Source organism: Canis lupus, chromosome 12 (assembly GCF_003254725.2).
Source record: "Canis lupus dingo isolate Sandy chromosome 12, ASM325472v2, whole genome shotgun sequence".
Taxonomy (NCBI): Eukaryota; Metazoa; Chordata; class Mammalia; order Carnivora; family Canidae; genus Canis; species Canis lupus.
In genome coordinates this window covers 65923219-65945279 of record NC_064254.1, presented here as the reverse complement: position 1 = coordinate 65945279, position 22061 = coordinate 65923219, and the positions used below count along the sequence as shown (strand labels likewise).

General features: G+C 40.2%; 1 protein-coding gene across 1 annotated transcript in view; it reads right to left on the bottom strand.

Annotated features, from left to right (window-relative positions):
- Positions 1 to 22061, bottom strand: part of FOXO3 (forkhead box O3) — a 103615-nt gene that overhangs the window by 1771 nt on the left and 79783 nt on the right. The window lies entirely within an intron of this gene.

Sequence of the window (22061 nt, the reverse complement as noted above, 5' to 3'; positions counted from 1 at the left end):
TCACACTTATAATTTATTACCACTGCACTCTCTCCCTGCACTTTGCAACAAACCTCCCTGGCTCTCTAAGGGTAATTAATCACTTGGCGGGGGGGAGGGGGGGGGCATTTTATTCTCTTACGGTTTTCTCCTCTGCTAGTATAAAGGCAGCATCCACCTTTTCTCAACCACATCTAATAAACTCAGAACTGGTGTGAATTGTTACCAATCCTTTCTTCGACGTCATCTCTTCCTGCCACAGTTTCACACCTGTCCAACAGGCATAAGAAAAAATGGTAGAGTAGGATTCACTGAGTTGACGGAATAGGTTAAGTCTCCCACTCAGAACAATTCTGAATTGTTTATATAGATACCCTCCCTCGAGGCAATGGTCTGAGCATAGTAACTTCCTTCCAAAGAGTATAGTATAGAAAGGAGAGGCAAAAGTAACTTTACAGCGGAGAAACAAACACTATCTCCGGTCATCAAGATCAACATCATTAAGGCTAAGTCATGTTGATTACATTCTTGACATGATAAAAATGGCACCCTCGTTTGTAGTCTTCGTTCCAAAACCCATCACCCCAGTCTAATTATGAGAAAAAAACATTAGACAAATCCCAATTAAGGGACATTTTAAAAATGCCTATTCAGGACTCCTCCAAACTGTCAGACCCATGAGGAATCTAAGGAAAAATGATGACTAAATGTAAGGTGTATCCTGGATGGGATGCTGCAACAGAACAAGAACATTAGGTAAAAATGAAGGAAATGTGAATAAATATGGGTTTCGGTTAATAACAATATATCAATTTGGGAACATTAATTGCGACAAATGTACCAAATTAACCATAGATTAAGATAAGATGTTAACACAGGGGAAACTTGATGCTGAGTATATGAGAACTCTGTTCTAGTCTTGTAACTTTTCTGTAAATCTAAAACTATTCTATATTAAAGGGTTAAAAAAAGAAATTGGCAAAATATCATCAAAATCCCAACAAATTGCAGCCACCTTGCAAGATCCTCCTCTTGGCTTGGCAGATAAGCTTGGTTGGCTAGGATGACCCAGATCCAGTCCTATCTCTGCTACGGATCAACCATGTGACCTTGAGCAAATCATTTAAGCCATCTGCAACAACTTTACTTCTCTATCTTCATTATTGCCATAATAACATCCAAACCATCCCTCCCTGACAGGGATGATGTAAGAATGATATATGATAATATACTTCAGGAACCAGTCATGCTACCAAGTCAGGGAGTTCTTATTGCTATAATAAAACAGAGTCCATGGTGGGAAGAGCTCATCACCTGATGTGGACTCTTCTAATCTATAAAATGCCTCAGGTGCAGTAAAAGAGAGGAGTTGGTGGTATTCTCCACATCTGCAACAGCACCTACAGGCCAGATCAGTTTTTATTTGCAAATTAAAGACAAAAGGTATTGCCTGATGCTATATATTAAATACAAACAATCCTAAAAGTTACCATAGTTTTCAAAAAATTGGCAATCACCAACTGTATTTATGTAGAAGATGCAAATACATGTGTTCTACCAGAATGTTTCTAAAACACAGAAAGAGAGCAGAATTTTACCATAAGTAATAAATCAAAATACTCAGTATTTGCCATGTATATGTTCCCATGCAAGAAGGGCCTCCAGTTCAGGCTGGGCAATGAACATTAACAACCATGGGTCATATGTTGGCACTTCTATGATGGCCATAAAGAGACCTCTGAGAGAGAAAAAAAAAAAAAAAAAGCAGGGAACACGGTGAGTATCTGATGAGACAAATGTTGCCCAGGAGACTATATACTCTTGAGTTCCCTTTACTCTTATGGTTTTTTGAAAGGATAATGGCATCTCTACTAATGGTTCAGAAATCACGTTTCTTTAAAAAAGCAAAATACTTCATAAAATAGATATGAGGCATGCTCTTAAAATTCACTCTGCAGGGTTCAAAAAGCAGGCAAGTGCAAGGTGGTTCTACTGAGTACTCAGATGACGAGACCTATTAAATAAAAAACTTAACCTCAAACTTCTTGGTGAAAAATCAGGAAGGTTCTGAAGCTATGGGAGAGCAATGTGCAACCCTAGGCAGTCCTCTTTGCTCTAGATTTTGGAAAGAGTTCATACCACCAACATCTAAGATTAACAATGACCAATCTTATGTATCTGGTTATCCCCCTTTTAAAAGCACTTAGGGAATAATACATCTTTTTTAAAGACTGTATTATCTGTTTATTTTAGAGAAAGAGAAAATATGAGCAGGGGGAGGGGCAGAGGGAGCAAGAGAATCTCAAGCAGACTCCCCACGGAGTGCTGAGCCCAACATGGGGCTCGAATGCCTGGAGCCTGAAATCATAACCTGAGCCGAAATCAAGAGTCAGATGCTTAACTGACTGACCCATCCAGGTGCCCCAACAATATATATTTTTAAATGTATTTTTAGTTTCACTAATTCCAAACCAACTGGAAAAAAAAAAAAAAAAAAGTAATACTTACAGAACTCCAAAATGCCCTATGTGGATTTTCTAATGGTCATCTATTACTAGAACACTACCCTCAATGTATATGCATAATTTAATAAAATTACAAGCTGTAATTGGTTAAAATTTGGAGACAGAAATTTAGCTTCTGCAAGGGCACATGGTAAAGGGGCTAAAATACCCACCACATCCAGGACAGAACTGCAGGGTGTCAGGGCCCAGGACCCTGATCACAAGGGTAAAGAAAATGAGAGCCTGCCTGATTAATGCAGTGCCAGTTACTGGGCCATAACTTTTAGATTCATGGTCTCTAATCCTCATAATAAACCTGCAAAATTGGTATCAGTGCCCTCATAAAGGCTCATGCTGAGACATATTAAATAACTTACACTAGGCCACACAGGTAATATATATATATAACCCGAAGTAAAATTTGTTTTCCAAACTCCAATGTTTTTACTGTAACTTTTCACAGCTTTGTCACCAATTTATTTAGAAGTCATTGAGCTATTTGTGCCAACATTTAGGAAACATTAAAGAAAGAAAGATATAAAAGCACAACCTTATTCTGCTCAGAGAAGAAGATTCCTTTTGTGGCGCCTAGGTGGCCCAATCAGTTAAGCGACCAATTCTTGATTTCGGCTCAGGCCATGACCTCAGTGTCATGAGATGGAGCCCCATCTCTGGGCTCTGTGCAGGGCATGGGATCTGCTTAGGATGCTCTTTACCCCACTCTCCCCCTGCCCCTGCAGGCTCCCACTCTCTTCCTCCCTTAAAGAAAAAAAGGAAAAAAAAGCACAACCTTTTACTATAACTTTATGAAATAGGGATGACTTGATAGGTCTTTCCTAAAGTAAAAATAAAATTCTTTTTTTAAGAAAAGTCTTTCAGAAGAACCAACCTGAAAGTGAAGGCCCACACAGCCCATGTTCGAGTTTCTTTATTAAGATGGCCATAATAGCATTCATTCTAGGGAGAGGGCATTAGCCTCTATACAAACCAATGTTAACTTGCCGTTAGACTCTGAAACAAAACCTGACTTCTTAAACCGGCGGTTCAGTTTCCAATCTTTGCTCTACTCTTATTTTAGAGGTTATGAGTAGTAGAATGCATGCCCTAAAGCGTATTACCTACATAAAACTCAGACAGGTTTTTCCAGTTACATTACTAAGACAACACAAAAACTGCCACCATTGTGACAGTCCCAGATATCAGCAGCTTCTATCCATACAGCCTGGTCGACTTTCCATTTATTTATAAGATCCATAATCTGAAGTTGGGCCATTGACAGAAGGCCAATTAATAAGGCCCTTCTGTCTACTTCCAGTTCAAATGCCCCTCACCCTAACAAGGTCAGATGCCAGGAATAATAATCCTCACTGGGAGAGAGTTGAAAATTATTTGGTAGATTAGCTAAATCAGTAAATTAGATTCTAATGTAAATGATCAAGGCCACAGAGATAAGTAGGATCCCAAAGTGAGTTTAGGAGAGGAGACCTCAGAGGTCATGACGTAATCACTAGTTTCTTTACGGAAATTTTGGTGAAGCAGGAAAAGGTAAATAATTATAAATGCCAAAATAATATGTCAGAACTGCAATGTTTCCCCACACCTTACCTAATAACAAAAGATAATGGTGATATGATTTCTGAAAGGTTTCAAAGTGCCACTCCCTCATGTCAGTCCCAGGAATGAGAAGTGGGATTTATAAAAACAGACAAGCCAACTGTAAAATTTTCTTACGATCAGTAAGTTAAGTTCTCTAAAGACCTCTGCATTAGGGTCTGTAGTTTCCAACGTACTATGTATATTTTAAACTATAAAACCACTATTAAAAATGTTTTATGGTTTTTCCATTAATTCTTATATCATACCTGCCTATATTTCTAAGATTGAACATTAGTTTGGCAATTGAGAGCTGAAGTAAAGGAGGAATGGTTTGACAGGATTCCAATGAATTTTCTAATATACACTTTTAAATACCTTGTGAGGCAGGCCATTGTTAATTGGCTCAAGCACTAGTGATATGTTTTCATCAATGCTAACATGGTAAGGTAAATATTAACAACCAGACTCGAGGACAGGCCATCCCGTCATCACATTTACTTATTACTAAAGGAGCCAAGAAGCTACTACAACCTCAACCAAAATTATGTGAATAGTTCCAGTTACTTAAGTCCACTACTAAAATATCTAGATACTGATGAGTTATAAAGAAGCAAACATCTTCTAAGAAGAAACTTTAGTGTCAGGGACAAATACACCCAGTTTTTCTCCAACCTGGCCCAAAGATTTAGAAAATCCTTGAAGCATCTCTAACACAACGTGTCTGAAGAGAGAGCAGAGATAAGAACACTCTTCATCCCATTTTCTGTCAATGCTTTTTCACAAAATGACTTACACTGAGGCAAGCAAGCCCTGTACCAGGCAGAAATGCTTCAGATACAGTCAAATAGTAACAGAACCGGCAACTCTGTGTTCTGTGCGACCGACCGCAGCTGCATTTAGTGGCCTAATCCTTCAAGGAAGTATGTACAGAAGGTGTATGAAGGAGGTAGCATGAGGGAACTCACACTTCACAGTCCTGTTGATGGGGGACCACAGCCTAGAGATTTCTTTGCTAGGGCCTCCTCGAAGAAATTAGCATAAAAATGACTGTACTTATCAGAATCTGTTATTTTTCTTGCTATCCTGAAAGACGATTTTCTACTGTAAGATACATTTATTGTTAATATTAAAGTGCACACGGTCACTACAAATATGCCAACGGGTTGGGTTGTGAAGACAGACGGACCCGCAGCAGAGTAGATCAGGCGTCAGAGAGAAGCTGCCTGAAATGAACAAGGATTCTCCACTTACAACCCGGATAATTCACACATACAATGTAAGGTGGCCGGGGCGGGCGGGCGGGGGGCGGAGGACAGTGGGATGCTGAAGGGAGATTACAAGCTTTGGTATCAGTCGGGTCCAGGCTGGAAATCTGGCTCTGACATTTGTCCAGTGACCTTGGGCAATTGAGTTAACCTCGCATGCCTCTTTCATGAAATGAGGATAAAATTACCCTCTCTGCCTAACTCTAGGATCTTCGGGAAGGTTAAATGAAATTACGCATGCAAAGTACCCAGTGGAGTGCCAAGCACAAAGAGGCTCTCAACTGTCAGATCCCACATACGGAAGCAGTGACATCACAAACGTTCACTTACTGTTTTCCGAGCATCGTATAATTTAAGCCAAAAGGTGAGAGGGTGGCTCCTTCCAGGAAAAGATTTCAAACTCTTAAAAGTATTTCAAAGGTGCCATGTCAGTCAGGAGTGACTGGTAATTTCCTAACTGTTGCTGCCCTGTGTCCACTCCAGCCCCTTTCCAACCCGTGTTTACCTTGTGGAGACTGTCCACTAACCCAGACACCAGCTGCATGTGCTTCCCCTGGAACACAGAGAGGGTTTTGTCTGGAAGCAACATGTGGTATCAATTTATCTTTCTCAGCAACGGCAACAAGGAATCCACTGACTTTAAAAATAAAAAGGGAGTTGTGTAATTTAACTCTTAAAGGCCCCTGCCCACTCTTCTTCTTTTTTTTTTTTTAAGACAACCCCTCCCTCTCCCTCTTTTTTTTGTGCTATCTCAAAAGCAGAAAAATGAGGGTCATGGCTGTCAGCTCCTAAGCCAGACCCACTGCTTCCCACCAGGCAGATTGCAGGCATCCACCTGGTCCTTCCAAGGGATTTCAATGGGGACAATCTGCAAAGGATTGCCTTTAGACACAGTACTCAACTACCTTGCACACGGGACCAGCATTTCAAGTAGGTCTCACTGCTTTGACTTGTGGGCAATGACACTTCAGGATGAGGCTGCCAAATGCCGGAATTCTAATATATGCATCTCCTGAGCAGTCGATGATAGAGGTCACGTGAAAAGCCCAATGCAAACCACAAATCACGAGGAGACCCAGGGGGCTGTGTGCCACTGCAGAGTAATGCGAAGATATAGCTTCAGGAGAGGGCCTGGGAAGCTGTCTTTGATTTATAATGACAGGCTCTTTTAAAGGCAGTTCTCTGGACAAGGCCCTGACTTCTCTTAAGTATTAATTCCTCCCCCAGACTGCCCATTAGAATCACCTGGGGAGGCTTTACATACTCCTGCCTCACTCCTAGAGATCTTGATTCAATTGGTGTGGGTAAGGCCTGGGTAGAGGCCAGATTATTCTAATGTGCAATTAGAGCTGAGAATCACTGGAATTTCCCCCTTACCCTTCCACTGACTGAGACTCTAAGTCCAATCTAATGGTCCCTAGTCTTCCTGGATCTAGTAGTACAGCACAGTTGATGTTGTCTAAGTCCAAGTTCCTCCTATTTAGAAAATAAGGGCAGGAGCCGGGGCTACAGATTCAGGCCAGGATTATATGTGCAGAGTAAAACAGAGCAAGTACTCAGGCCACTGGGATCCAGATAAAAAAAAAAAAAGGCAAGGGAAAGGATGAAGGGTCCTGGACCTTGCACTGTCTTGTGGGCAGTCATCTCATTCTGTCCTGTGTCACTTGTCCACCCAGCACCAACAGGTATGGAACAAAAAAGAGGGTTATGTGGACATGCACAAACCTAAGGATTGACGTAGGCTGAAGAAAGGATGACCTGGAACAGTAACTGATCCCTATAATTTTCAGGAGCCTCCCTGAATTAGCATGCAATCGCAATCCCATACAATCTCTTTCACAGACTATCCTTCAAGCAAAATGCCAAAAAGATAGATTGGGTAAAAATTACTACTGAAAAAGCCATACCCTAATCCTTTTTTTTTTTTTTTTTTGCCATACCCTAATCCTGAGGTACTTATTAGCTCCCACTGTTAAGAATACAGCAAAGTATTACTTAATGAACTTCCCTGAGGACATATTCAGCCTCAAAAATAACAACCACATACTCCTGTTTCTCATTCCTTCTCATTCCTCAACTGTGCAAAGACACTACAGCATTACATTCGGTGCAAAAAGCCAAGCAGTGCCACCATCTGAGGGAGAAATGTGAAGCTGGTCCTTCCTGTTAGATACCAGTAGAGTCTAGGTTTTAGCTGGCTTATCTTCTTCCACTAGATTTTATCTTCTTTGGGGCTAACTTGCTCAAAAGCCAGTACAGAAAGTATGATAGCACAAAACAGACTTGAAATCAGAAACAATTATTATTTCTGACAATATGGAATACCAGCTGTAATAGCCAAGCAAGCCTTTCAGACTGAGAAGAAAACTTAAATAAACATTCACATAAAGGATTGCACAATCAACCCTGATGTGTAAGACAAGTTCCAGGCTAGCTCTATTCTTTCTCTTGTCTAAAACACGAAGTTTAAACCATTAAGGGACTTATTTTAAAAAGATGATGTTCTAAAATAAATATTGTCAGGAACTTGGCTGAAGGATTAAATTTCCAGCTAGAAACAAGATTTCCGTTAAATTTGCTAACAATAATCCTCTACCCACAGAGATCTCTTTGAAAACTAACATTTGTTTCAAGTTTTCATGCGGTAAGTGACAGGTTCTGGTATCTCTTTAGAAGAAATAAAATAGGGGCGCCTGGGTGGCTGAGTCCCTTAAGCATCTGCCTTCGGCTCAGGTCATGATCTCAGGGTCCTGGGACGGAGCCCCACATCAAGCCCCGCATCAGGCTGCTTCTCCTTCTCCCTGTGTGCTCATGCTCTCTCTTGCAAATAAATCTTAAAAAATAAATAAATAAAATTATAACACTCGTCTAATAAATAGCATAATGAACCCATTCTCTAAGCAAAGTAAGTGAGATACATGAGGCTCTCTTAGAAGAGGAAGGGCTGGGCAGACTATCTGTCCTGCCCCCCCAGTGATAAGAAGAAATTTCTCTTGAAGAGCATGAAAAAGATGGCTACCACTCCACTGCAGTTTTGCTGGGTTTTCTATGTGGGTTTTATTTTCATATTAATTTTTTTTTTCACTTAGTAATCTTCTTCTCAAGCTCTTCCACAGCTGTTTCTGTTCTTGGAGGGCAAGAGGGAACATTCCATTCCTTACAGCCAAACCTGCACTTCCGGCACAAAGAACCCTGGCAGCCTTGAAACCTCTGCCCACACCCACTCCCTGCAGCACCCTGCCCCTCCCCACAAACCCTCCTACTTCCAACCCCCTGCCTATCCTCAGACTGAGGGAGAAGGACCTCAAGGTATGCAGTCAACAGAATGATAGTCTCCAGAAAGCAGGTTAAAGTTACAGCATTTGGCAGCCCCTGCTCTCTTCCTCCAAACTTCTTCCCCGATGTTACTGAATCCATTTCCCTTTCCTATGAGGGGCTCAGTAAGCACATGCTATGTAAATTCCCTGGTAAGACCATGCATGACTAGCCACATGGAATGGATGCTTCAGAGGGTTAAAGGCCATGAAGCTGCAGAACAGACTGCCAAGTAGAACAAAGTAGAACAGAAATAGTTTTACTATTAACATAATTTTCATTTAGATTTAAAAAAAAATAAGGTTGTAAATTTTTCCAGTTTGAAAATTTATTGTGGCTGTAAATAAAATAAAAGGGCAATGGAAATACATGACCATAATTCAGGAATACATTAGAGAGTTTAATCACTTTCATGGCATCATATAAGTGATCAGAGCAGAAAGTTCAGTAAAAAGTAAACTAGGGAAAATGGAGAGGACTGTGAAACCCATCTAGTAACAAGCAGCCTTAACTCATAGTGAAAGAAACAAAGGACCAAAGATGCAGGGGAGTACCTGAACTCAGCTACCAAGTGGACTCCAAGCTGAGATAAACTCCAATCCCCCAGCCTTAAGGTATAATACCTTACCACATCAATTGAAGGGATGAAGTGCAGGGCACAAACCTGGGGAGTATCTCCCACCAACCCATCCATCCATCCACCCACCTACCCCATCTACACATCTACCAATCCAACCTCAGTCTGCCTTATTTTACAATCTGAGGAATAGAGGTCTGTCTCCCCCAACACGTATCAAACTCTGTACAACCTGTCACCATATTATAGCTTTAGCATCTAGCACGGGGCCTGGTACATAGTAGGTGCTGAAAAAATGTTTGTTTAATTAATGAATTGGTGGGAAGGGAGCAGCAGTCACAAAATAAATGTGAATTATACTTTGAAATGTTATAAAACATAATAAGCTCCATGAACAATCCTCAAGTGAGTGAAGATGGAAGTAAGCATCCATTGTGAAATGTGAAGTAGCAAGTCTCTCCCTTGAGTATTAACTTCAATTATACAATCCAATTTCCAAAAACAAGACGATAGTCTAATTAGTAGACTTAAGGTTTTCTATAATAAGAGATGCTAAGAAGAGCAAAATGACAGTATGTGAGCTACCTGGTAGAGCAAGGGCTTGGCACAAAAGTCCCCTGTCCATCTAGGGAGAAGAGCTGACTCCTTACCTGTCTTGGGATGCTTTGGAGCCTCATTACTTGGTAATGAAGTTGGCCCAGAGCCCTCAGAGGTACACTCAAAATCACAGATAACACACTCTGGTACTAAATCTCCTCCAAGGCACATTCAAAGAAAAACAAGAACAAGAAAAATCCAAAATAAGAGTCTATTTCACCCGCAATCTGAAAGAATTTAATGTACTTGATATCTACCAGGACCAATGCTCTGTGCTTGACAAATCTAATCTCATTTTATTTTCACGACAAGCCTGTCAGGTGGAAACTGAGGTACAGAAAAGTTAAGTAACTTGTCTGGTAGGTGGTGGTGCTGGTAATCAAGCCCGAGGCTAACTCCAAAGTGAAGCTCTCGCCACTGTTCTATGTGTTTCCCTCTGATGTCACTGAAGTGCCTATGGAGAGAGGCATCACTAACTAGTGACCAAGGAACATGTAAGAACAAGAAAAAAAAAATCTATGTTATTGATTTACATGTACCCATGTCTAAGCCTCTGCACATGATCCCTAGGATTACAAAAGCAAGAGAAAGAGTGGAAAAATGACTAGCCATGAAGCGAGCCTTGTTGAAATCAGATCATCTTTAGAAGTGACACCTTTTTCCTCAGATACACCCCAAAAGAGACACTACTGGCATGTCCTAACCTGACCTGGGATCACCACTCTTAGAGAACAACCAAACGTGATTACTGCCACGTCTTAATATGCTATTAAATACCCAGGCCTTCCTCAGTGATGTGTCTGGTGGCTTCTGTACTCAGAGAATATTAACCGGTGAGTCAGGTCAGTACTACCTGGCTATCCTTGGCAGACGTATCCCGGCCTTCAAACAGCTGGCACCATACTATGGGTCCTCAAGCCAGAGACATCGGGCAAAGCCAGGCAAACGTCTGCTTTGTCCTGACCTTGCTATTAGGAGGCTTAATCTGAAACAGGGACTCAGCTCTGTACTATTTTAAACATATAATTAGTTTATTACAGAGCCAGAAAAGATTAGCTTTCTTTAAATCTATGTGAATTTTAAAAAATGCTTTTTGCCTGCCAACGGACAGCATGATCAGAATGCTTCTGTTTAACCTCAATCAAAAACTAGTAGAACATTGCTTTCAGGTTGTATATGCACACTATTTTATTATTTGTCTTCTGGCAACAAAACCTGCAGAAACAGAAATCACTGACAATGCATGCAAGCACATTAAAGGGATGGCTGTGGAGGTGCTAAGTGGGTGAGTTAAACAGCTTGAGAGTTTGTCATCTGAAATCCAGGAAAACGGCTTTTCTGTTCTTAGTTTACAATCCCTTCCTTCACATGAAATTCACTGGCTTTAGCATCACGCATACAAACACAACTGTTTCCAGCTCTTCAGATGTTATGGCTCAGAAAAGCCATTCTTTTTTGTCTCGTTATTTCGAGGGCAACTGATTTCTTCTGGGTGGCTCTGAAATATATGCCAGCGTGTGGGCACAGTCACACAGCTAAGCAGAGCCCACACCCTGGAAAGACTGGGAGGGATAGAGGCACATTTTTCAGCTAGGGAAGGAAAAAGTTTGGCTTAGGATTTACAAAACAGACAAGCGTGTATCCATTTGGAAGCAGGCTCTATTCCAGATGTCAGTGTTAATTATTCTAACAGTCATCAAAAACTCAAGATGATACTGGTTAAAAGCAGAAGACAAAAACATAAATGCCACATAGCAGAATATCTCTGTTGGCTACTGCAAAGAAAACAACTGATGGACTTTCTCTTTATAGGAATAAAAAGCACAGCAGTCAATTCTGAAAAATGACTTAGGCCTACAGTACCCTTCTTTTCTCCTTCTACACCCTAATGCAATTCAGCTAAAAATGAAGCCTCCTGAGGAACTGCTTTCTCTACCCTGTAACCTCACCTGCATGTGCAGCATTTCGCTGTACTGGTTTTGCAAGATTTCTTCTTGTTTAAAACCACAGGGTGCAAAAGTGGCTGATGACCAATGTAATGATATTGCTAAATGCCAAGTGAATCAACTATTCATTCCAGGGCACTTCTGGGTGCCAATTACACATATAGATGAGCACCACACAGCCCAAAAGTCCACATAAAATGATCAAATACAGAGAGAACACTTTCCTCAACTAAGGAATCAGGCACTCATGCCACTGTTCTGGAGGAAAAAACATTTAGATACCCATGCATTTTTAACTTAAAATCTAGGATGTTCTTCCTAAATGTACAAGTGAGTAATAGCACCACTCTCCTAACCATAATGAATTAAAAAGGCTGAATGTACATGGGATAAGTCACAGTTTTTCTAAAGGCCATGATAGGAATGCAGTTCTTTTGTATTAATATGTACTCAGCTCTAATCTACTTTGTGTGTGCAGGTGAGCTCAAAAGCACTTTAGAAACTGGCAACAGGAGCATCAGTAGTACAGTATCTATCATCCAAAGGGCAGCAGGGATAATATTAACTGGCAAGGATAAACACATAAAATATGTCTATCTCAGTATGGTGGAGAGTTAGGGGGTGAGCCCACTCCTCACCCAGCAGGTGTCACAGGGCTCCAGGGTTCACTGGTCCCTGCATACCAGCGGTCTGTGATTCCAAGGCCATTCTTGAGGACACAGGACCCCTGGCCTTTTACCTGCTTTTTTCGCTGAGTCTGACTTGGTAAGTTTAGTACACAGATTTTCTCCTGAACTTCCAGGAACCCATCACCGGGCTCCCTGAAGTATCCAACTCTTTCCCCTTAGTCAGGTTGTTCATCTGCTAATAGGAAATGTGTGTGTGAGCTCACAGAATGATCAGATACTAGATATTCCCCTAAAGCATAACAAATCATCGTACATACAGGGGCCTCTGCGATTAATCCCCTCAAATCAAGACAAAGGAAGAAAAATACACAAGGACAGATGTGTTGCTGAGCTATTTTCAGGTTCAAAGGTACCTTCAAATAGTACACTTCTAACTCTCTGAGGCATTATCTGGAGCAATATCACCCTGTGTTAGCTTTCTCCAGAAAGTTCATCAGGTTCTTTCAAACAGCCATGATCTCAGGAGCCTTTCCAAGTAAGAAAGACAGCCGAGTCCTGATGTTTATTTGTGGACAGAAAGAGAAGTCACACAAGCCTCTTGTAGGGTTAATAAATCCAAGTTGAGAGACAATTCTCCAAAGGTCTCTGGTGTTTCTGCATGTCTTGCAAGTGAAGTACTAATGGTCTTCTCTTCTGGATTATATTTCTAGGATAGCATCTCCCTCCAGAGTAATGTACAGATACACTTACTGCCCATTATAAAAGATAAAGGATCCTAAACTCAGGGTTCTCCTCCTGTTAACAGAAACGCACCACATTGCAGAGGCATAAATGTGGGCCCATCTGTGTCACTCCTATGGGACTTGGGGACAAAGAGGAAACTGATGCAAAATCTGCTGCTGCTTGTGCTGTTTGCTGTGCCGTCTGTAATTGATTCCTTTGCCTTGGACCTAAGAGTCTCACAGCTAGTGGGGTCAAATGCAAAAGATGCAACTTGGCAATTCATCTCTAGCTAACCTTCTTCTCTACGCCTACGTAAATGAGAAGGAACACAAGACAAGGGGATGAAGAAGGAAAATGAAGTCACAGGAAGGGGAGGCAGACATGCGTAGATTCAGCATTTTGAATATTCTAATCCGGCTCTGCTGAGGACCCATAAGGCTTTATGAAAACAAGCTATTAATAAAAGGGCAGCTCCCCAAACACAGTCACTTTGCAGTGTTTCATCTGCATCAGGTCACCATCTTTTTCAGCTGTTGCTTGATGCTGCTGTTTGCTTGTGAAGGGCAGAGCTGAGTGGGTAGCAGTTTTTGGTTTCTCTTCTTGCCTTTCTCAGCCAAACACGAGAGCAGATCATGTTATGTCCACTCTCCCCATCTCCCTGACAACAGACTGCCCCATCGCATGGCAGTCCTCTAGGTAACATCTGTTGAGTTTCCACAGGGTCCAGATCTCCATTTTGGAGGCCTGGGCCATTCTTGGGAGGAAGGAGCTTCTTAGTCCCCTATACTTGTCTACGGGCTGCCCCAAATTTAATCCTGATGAAAACGCTTTCGGGCCTTTCTCCTTCCAACAGTGACTTTGTTGTTCTAACAGGTTACACGTGTAAAAACCCAGGATTCCCTCCTCTTGCCATTTTAGCTCTCCCATATCCATTTTTTTCATTTCTCTGAAAGTATTTAGCAACTTTAAGACCTGTAGAAAGGAAGATGAACTAGGCAGTGCCCGTGAACCAAAAGCAAACACATGCATATATATATTTATATATTTTCTCCAAGTTTCCAGAAGAGAGTTAATTTTCTAGCTTATTAAATATAAACCAGAAGCCTCTACTACAAAATACAAAAACTTTACAAGATTTCATGCTCTACAGTTTAACTAACTGATTTAAGCCAGGCCTGTTCTGGTACATAGGAAATTGATATTTTCTTTTCCCTACCCTTTCCTCTTGGATAACCTACTTCCATTCTTGGCAAAAGGAAGCATATATTTACTACAGTGTTCACATGCACCTACACGTCCATTGCCTCTGGAATAATACTGAATTGTTGCCACACGGCCAAATAATGTGCTCTTTGAGAAATAATTATCAATTAGAGTGCTATAACATGGGCCAGCAGTTTTACTCGGCTCGCACTGTGTGGTATTTTGGCCACCAAACACAACAAGCTTTCTTTGGTTACTCTTTACATCCATCAGAAAATTACATTAATTTGCTGTGACGCTATTTGTGGACAGACGTGGAAAAGAATGCAGACATCCAGGAGTAAATTAGAGCCAACTCACTCTACTTGGGCAACAGGTTCCTCACCCCCCAACTCCCCCAGTTACCGCAGATACTGACATTTTACTGGGACCCCAGCTTGGGCTGGGTGACAAGGGCTGCATAAAAAAGGAAACTATTAGCAACAACTTGCAAGTAATCAATTTCTAGTACTTTCAGCCTAGAGTAGCTGCCAAAAGAACTTGGCAAAACCCATCATTTAAAAAAACAGCAATTTAAGCTTACAGTGTGGTATTCTTACTATAGTAAAATAGGTTTTATTTTGTCTATCTCAATCTATATATGAGGTCTAAAAATAGAAAAAAATAAAAGTTTAAAATTTAGATACCACTCGGACATTAAAAAAGCCTTCTGGCTTTTCTTTCTTCTTGGCAGTTCTTTTATGCAGTATTATGTTTAGTGATGATTATTAAAATATTTCTTGGAAGGAAAAGGTGCATAAAAACATGAATAACTCATATGCATTTATATAAGAAGGCAACTAGGAAGTGTTAAATTGCAAAAGAATGCACAACTACTTCTTATTACTGCTAAAGATGCCTGATATATGAAAGACTCTCATTTCTTGAAATGAACTCCTCTTTTATTTTCTCTTTTGAATTAAACTGCACTGAATAAAGTTAGCACCTGCAATACAATCCAGGAAGTCCAGCTTTAAAGAAATAGACTCTCTTTTCCCAGGTTCTTCATCTCCAAAGAAATCTACGTTCAGCATTGAAAGTCATAGTAAATAAAGTATCAGATTGTAAAAAACTAAGCTGTTGGCCTTAAACTTCAGAAGCAATTAGAAGTTTATAATGTGGACATTATTTGTTTTATTAGAAATCCTACTCATGCCTCCAATGGACAATGTGATTCAAATACAGGAGAAGATAACATTTTATTTTTAATCACGATTCAGGATTTTTTTTAACTGTTTCAGGATTTTTTGAAAAATGTTTATTTAATTCAAATAAACATTTGGATTAACTGGCAAAAGTATTAACCAAATGCAAACTTCAAAAAAATATTGATACCTACTGATATTAAAAATGTACATAACCTCAGACTTAGTGGAACAGGCCATTCAATTCTTCTTTCTTATTAACAGAAGGCTGATTTGTAGCTGGGCACATGACTGTCCAGAAGAAGAGAGACTAAATTCTCCACCCTTCCTTGCAGTAAGGTGTGGCCTCATGACAGTTCTAGCCTATGACATATAAGTGGGAGTCCTACAGAACTTTCAGGAACACTGTTTAAAAGTAGCTGACTCAGATGAGACATAGTCCCTTTTGTTCTGCACTTCTTTTTTCCATCTACATCTAGATGAACCATGAGGGGACCTTGAGAATGAAAACCACCTGCAACGACGGAACGGAATCTCAGAGACAAATCCTCAATCACTTCTTAGCATTACTCTAACAGTCCTAGACTTCTTTTACATGAAAATAATTCACTATTAAATTTGAGTTTTCTGTTATACATAGCCCATACCTAATCCTAATTGATAAACCCAAAAATTCTATTTTTAGGAATCTTACTGATATGCCCTTCTACATGTGTTATCCATGTGTTTTCTCTTTCTCTCAACTTCTGCATATATTGATAAAAATAGTTGATTACAAAATTCCAAGTATTAATAATGGTAATTAGAGGTTCCTATTCCTAAACACATCAAGTAAATAATGCAATAGACACACACACTTAGCAAGAAAGGCTTTTCTGTGCCAGTCTCCCATCTACCTTGATGTACATGTCATCAGGCACTTTGATAGTGCTTTTCAATGAATGACTGTGTATGTGCTGGACACTGTCATCCTCGATGTTACAAGGTTGATAGGGCGATTAGTGATCCTCCTGGCCCCAAAGAAGCTTTGATGTGGAGACCACTGAGAATAGGGACTCAACACATTTGAGTTGAGTGAATAAAGAGGTGTATTATCATGAGGCTCTTAAAACTTGTTTTAAGTCAACCTGGATATCAAGAGAAAAGCATTTTGGGAGCCATGATACATAAAAATGAGTTGTGGGAAAAATGGCTGAGAGAGACCTATGGCCTTAAAAAGCTACTTCTACCAATCATGGGAATATGCCTGGGCCACTGAGCCAGCAACAATTTTCACAAAACTATCAGAAATAATATCAACAGCCAGTGAGCAAAGAATATATAAAATATACCACAATGTCATAACTTGTACAAAGGTTTACACTCTTCTGACTCTGGAGCAACAAGATATGAGAAGAAAGTAAGGCAGGCATAGTGACGTATCAGTTTTCCACTCAAGCCCAGAGCATCAATTCTAAAAAATAAAAATGCTATCCAATAAGGAAACCAATGGCCTCATATCTGGACAATGTGGGATAGCATCCAGTAAGAGTATTAAAAATAATTCTATATTCCCACTGAACCAAATTGTGGTTAGTTATCCTTCCCTAAAATGAATTTTCAAAATCAGGAAATGAGCAAATGAAGAAATCTGTCAGAAAGCCATTCCAATATTCTGAATAATGAACACTATACAAGAATAAAAACTATTACATTAAGATACCATTCGACTATCTCAATTTTTCATGTCTAAAATCTAGATACTAAAAACTGTGTCTATGTAGGACTAGTAAGCAGTGCAGCACTAGGAATATTTAACTACGCTGCCCAATTCTGTCAAAATATAAGAAAGAACATACCAGGGAAACAGTCCTAAATATTCCTAGTTAGGTATGTACCTGCTGGGTTATAGTCACTGACTATTAGTGACAAGGCCATCCCCAGGAGAAGAAGAGAAGATGGGCCATTTACTCAGAGGAAAGGGGGTTACTTAGTAATGGATATATTAATTTTTTACTGATAAATACAACATAGTTGTTCTCTAAGCCTCTGTGGAATAAAATGGGTTTATTTCAGAGTTCAGCTGTCCTCTTGACACCTCTTAACCTCTTGTTATGCTATTGACTCCACTTCTGGCATGTGATAAATAAACCTGTAAAGTCTTGGTTCTGAAATGGCCCCTATGGCACCAACATCCTTGCCGAAGTGTAAGGCCACTGGGCCAGGAGCACCAACTCCTTTGGTGTCTCCCATGAAACTCCTCACACAGGACTGGGCACAAATGTTCTTTCACTAAACTTAAAACCACACCAAAGGAAATGTTAAAAAGGGGGAAAAATCCTACAAGTCACAAATGTTTGATGAACTAACAGCTAATTTTGGAAAGTGATGTTAATGTTAGCTCATTAATATTTTGTCGTCAGGTATAAATGCTCTGCATCAAGTCCTGAATTCCTTTTGCTTAGGGATTTCAGCAAACCACCCAGGATGTTCCATCCTAATTGCTTCCCAAGAACTAGCACCTGGTGCTTCTTTTAGTCTTCTGATCATTAACTTTGAGGCTTCTAAAGGAAATGACACAATTCCAATGACAGACTTCCTCTGACACAGGGGTAGATCTACATTGGCACAGAGTAGAAAGAATAACAACAAAGGCTTAGCCTCTCCCCAGTCTCATCAGAACTGCCAGGGCTGGAGCCATGGGGGAAGAAGCAGAGGGGCTTCTCATACATACACAGTATTCAAACAGCTGTTTACTGAGGTCCTTCTATGTACAAGGTATATAAGAACAAGTGAACAGAGTCCTTGGTCTCATAATTTTGTGGGGTGAAGCTGGAAGTGAGGGACAGACATTAATTACAATGAACAAATACATACATAATTACAAACTGTAAAAAGTACTCTGAAGAAAAACAACAGGGTAACACGAGAGAAAATAATGGGTGGTTTGGATGGATCTAAGACTTAAACTGGAAAGTCAAGAAAGACCTAAGACCTGGAGAATGAGCAACCAAGTAACAAAAGTCATCGGAATGGATGAGTTCACCTAGAGGGAAAAAGGGAGAAGACAAATCTGAGTTTTCTTTGAAATCATGCAACATGAGGTCATGTCAAGATAAGGACCAAACAAAAGAGAAGAGGAGCCACTACACAGGAGGGGACGGTGGTAATCATGGCCATAAGAACATAGTACTTCTAAAAGGAGAGAGAAGTCACCAGTGAAAAATGTAAAAAGAGGAGGAGATGAGTGTCCCTGAGCTTTGGCAACAAAGAAGTTATCACTGGTGACTGAGTGCTAGTGGCAGAAACTGGGAAGATGCCAGCAAGGAATCACAAATCATAACAAAAAAGCTAACATTTATTGAGTGCTTATTATGTACTAAGCATTATTCTAACAATGGGGGTAACATTATCCTTCATTTCACAGATGAGAAAATTGAAGCTTGAGGAAAACTTGCCAAGACCACAGGATACGAGTGAAGGATTCAGGACTGGAACTCAAGAGGTCTAGCTCCAGAGCTTAACACCATATAATGGAGGCCTCAGGGGGTGAGGGAATAGGATCCAGGGCCTACAGGCAGGGACTGGCATTGTCCTGGCCTTTGAGTGACACACAGGACTTTCCTAGAAGAGATCATGAGATGAGGTAAGAAGATTCTACAGGCAGATTTTACTGGTGCAATAGCCATGGGATTGTCCTTTCATCTGGAGAAAATAATTACTGTTTAAGGGCTGGTACATCCCAGAACACACACTATGGCAACTTCCAACTTGCTTTTCCACCATTCATCAGTGAGAGATTTCTGAAAATAATTTCAACCTAGAGATGACCTAAGGGGCACATACTGCTGCACTCCACACTGAGGTCAGCTGTTATGGCTCCTGCCCCATGGACTCAGTTCTCTGCAGTTCAGCTCTGAACAGTGTTACTTTTAGTCTGTGGGCTCCACTGCCAAGGCTGGGCAGGAACAAAGCAAAGCAAAACACATGGCATCGTTCTGGCCATGTGTCCTTTCCTTACATGGTTTAGGCAGGAAGGAAAATGGAGCAATGAGAAGAAAGTGACGGATTGCCGTGGAACAGCTTTTCATTCCATAACAAACACAAAACAAAACAGAGCAGCTGTGCATTTCTTCTGAGGTCTGCTCATCTTGTTTTCAAAACCCAGCAATCCCACGGCCTTCACTTCCACCTGGAATAGTTTTTAGGTACTTGAGAGGGGAGTGCTAGTTTCCGAGGCAACCTCAATGGTGCAAACCAGTAACGAAAGTAAGCTATGGTCCCTGCGTGGCCTCTCTGAGCCTTCCCATTCCCCCACCCTGCCTGTCCTTTCTGCCTTCAGCCAGTTTAATGTACACTAAGTCCATACAGGTCAAGCTTGCCCAGGGTAAAGAATTTATTGTTTATACAATAAAATTGTAAGAATAAACAAAAAAAAAAATGAAGTCATCTGCTATAGAACAGCACTGCATAAGAACCAGGGTGAAACCCAATTCCTCCTGAAGTAAAGCTTCCCATATATTACCAAATGTTTTACCAATATGTAAAATATATTTAACATTTAATAAGTTGGTCTCTTTGGATTAGGAAGTAGAGAGCACGGAGAAATTCTTTAGCTGGGAAGCTTAGGCCTGTACTTATCATGTGAAATCCACATTATGTTTAGATTCTTAGAAATGAGCTCACTCTGTATGCAAAGGATTAGAAACAAACTACAGCAATAACAAAAACTGAAGTTGCAGTAGCTGGGGATGGATTAGCTTTCTGGGACCACTAAAGAGGCTGCATGCTACTCAGCGGGAGGGGAGTCAGGCAATCCTATCCTTGACTTTTCTAGCAATTGTCCAAAATGATGCATGTTAAGGGTTAAAATTCTCACCCTAGTGAGAACAGTAATTTAGGGTGCAGTAATTTAGACTGCCATACACAAATTATTCTAATTTTTCAAAATTTTTGCTATTTGCTAGCCTCAAATTGGGTAAAAGTTGCTGAACTTTTGTTTTCAGTCTTTAACTTTCCTTTGATTACCAAAGTAACACATGCTTATTCTAATAATCGAGCAATCAGAAAAATGTGGAGACAATAAAAAAAAAAAAACCCCACCTAAAACCTGAATTATTAAGGCTTAGTATTTCAGGTTTTCTGTCTTCTTGCATTCTTCTTCCTCAATCCCGCACAGAATGCCTTTCCAGCTACCCCACCTGTGTAGACAGGTCTTAATACAAAGAATGGCAACTATATTCAAAGTACGAAGGTTCCCCCCCAACCCCACTAAAAAGTTTATCCTTTACAAGCAAAACACAAGAGGGATATTGATTGTAGGGTAACTTCTGAAAAGGGGGTGGACAGCTCTAAGTCCTACTGCACACACCATACTTGAGGTTGTCCCTCGCATACCTGATACCTGGATTTTAAGGGTTGCCTCTGTACTCCCCGGTTCCCATGTTCCATCCTGTCTCCTATGGGACAATCAGGCCACTAAAGGGGGAAAAAAGGCCCAAAAATGGGTTAAGGGGAATTACACCTCACATCTATATCAAGTAGTCATCATAACTCTGTCAGTTGCTAAGTTAAATGTTATTACCTTATTTAATGCAGAAGAAAAATGGCACAGGGAAGATGAAGCAGAATTCTGGAATGGGAAGAGACATGAGAGATCAACTAACACTGACACTCAAACTACTTAGTGGAGCCATGGAGGTTCTTTAGGGCTTTAGGTGAGGGAAGCAGATCAACTCACTAAAATTCAATGTGCTAAATGTACCAAAATCCATTGCTTTCAAAGCATTTACAGAGCTCTTTTAATACCATTAGTAGGAATTTTTGGTTTTTGCTGTTAATGATGAAATATTTTAAAATAAATTAAATCAATACCTTAAATTCAAAGGCATCACAGGGAAACCAAAATGAGCTAAAACAATCCCATCTCACTAAAACGTTGAATTTTGTTTCTAATCAGTTAACAACATAGAAGGGTCAAATAGATACTTGTTAAATGAACTTATGAATGAATTCCCATTCACTCATCCATCAACTTTGTAGAAAAACCTAGCATGAAATGGTAAAATAATTCAAGGTAGTAGAAAGGAAGTCTGGAAAGTATTAATGAGCTGTGTGATTAACAACTCAAATTCCCTATCTTCTAATTATACATATGAAATTGTGCAAGATAAAAAACCCAAATTAAAAAAATGTCCTAAACATGTTATATAATGGATGCTAAAAAGTTTACACAACTGAAAATGGATAAAAAAATTTTAGACGTCAGAATAAGTGGAACAATATCCATATGAGATACTGACATTTCTGTTACTGATGAAGTATTCCCTGTGAATTTATTTAATATGTGCTTAGTGTTCATAAAAGTCTAGTATGCTGCTGAAAGCACTCAGTGTCCTAACACAGAAGCATATGGCTACCTTGAGGGCAGGGGTGAGGAGGAGGGGTACCTCCATTTCAATTCAGCCTACGTGTATTGCTGTCCAAATTATGTCACCTGAAATATTCTATCTTAATGCCTACTGTGCGACAGCTAATCTTTTCTGCACTCTTGCATGTGTTTTC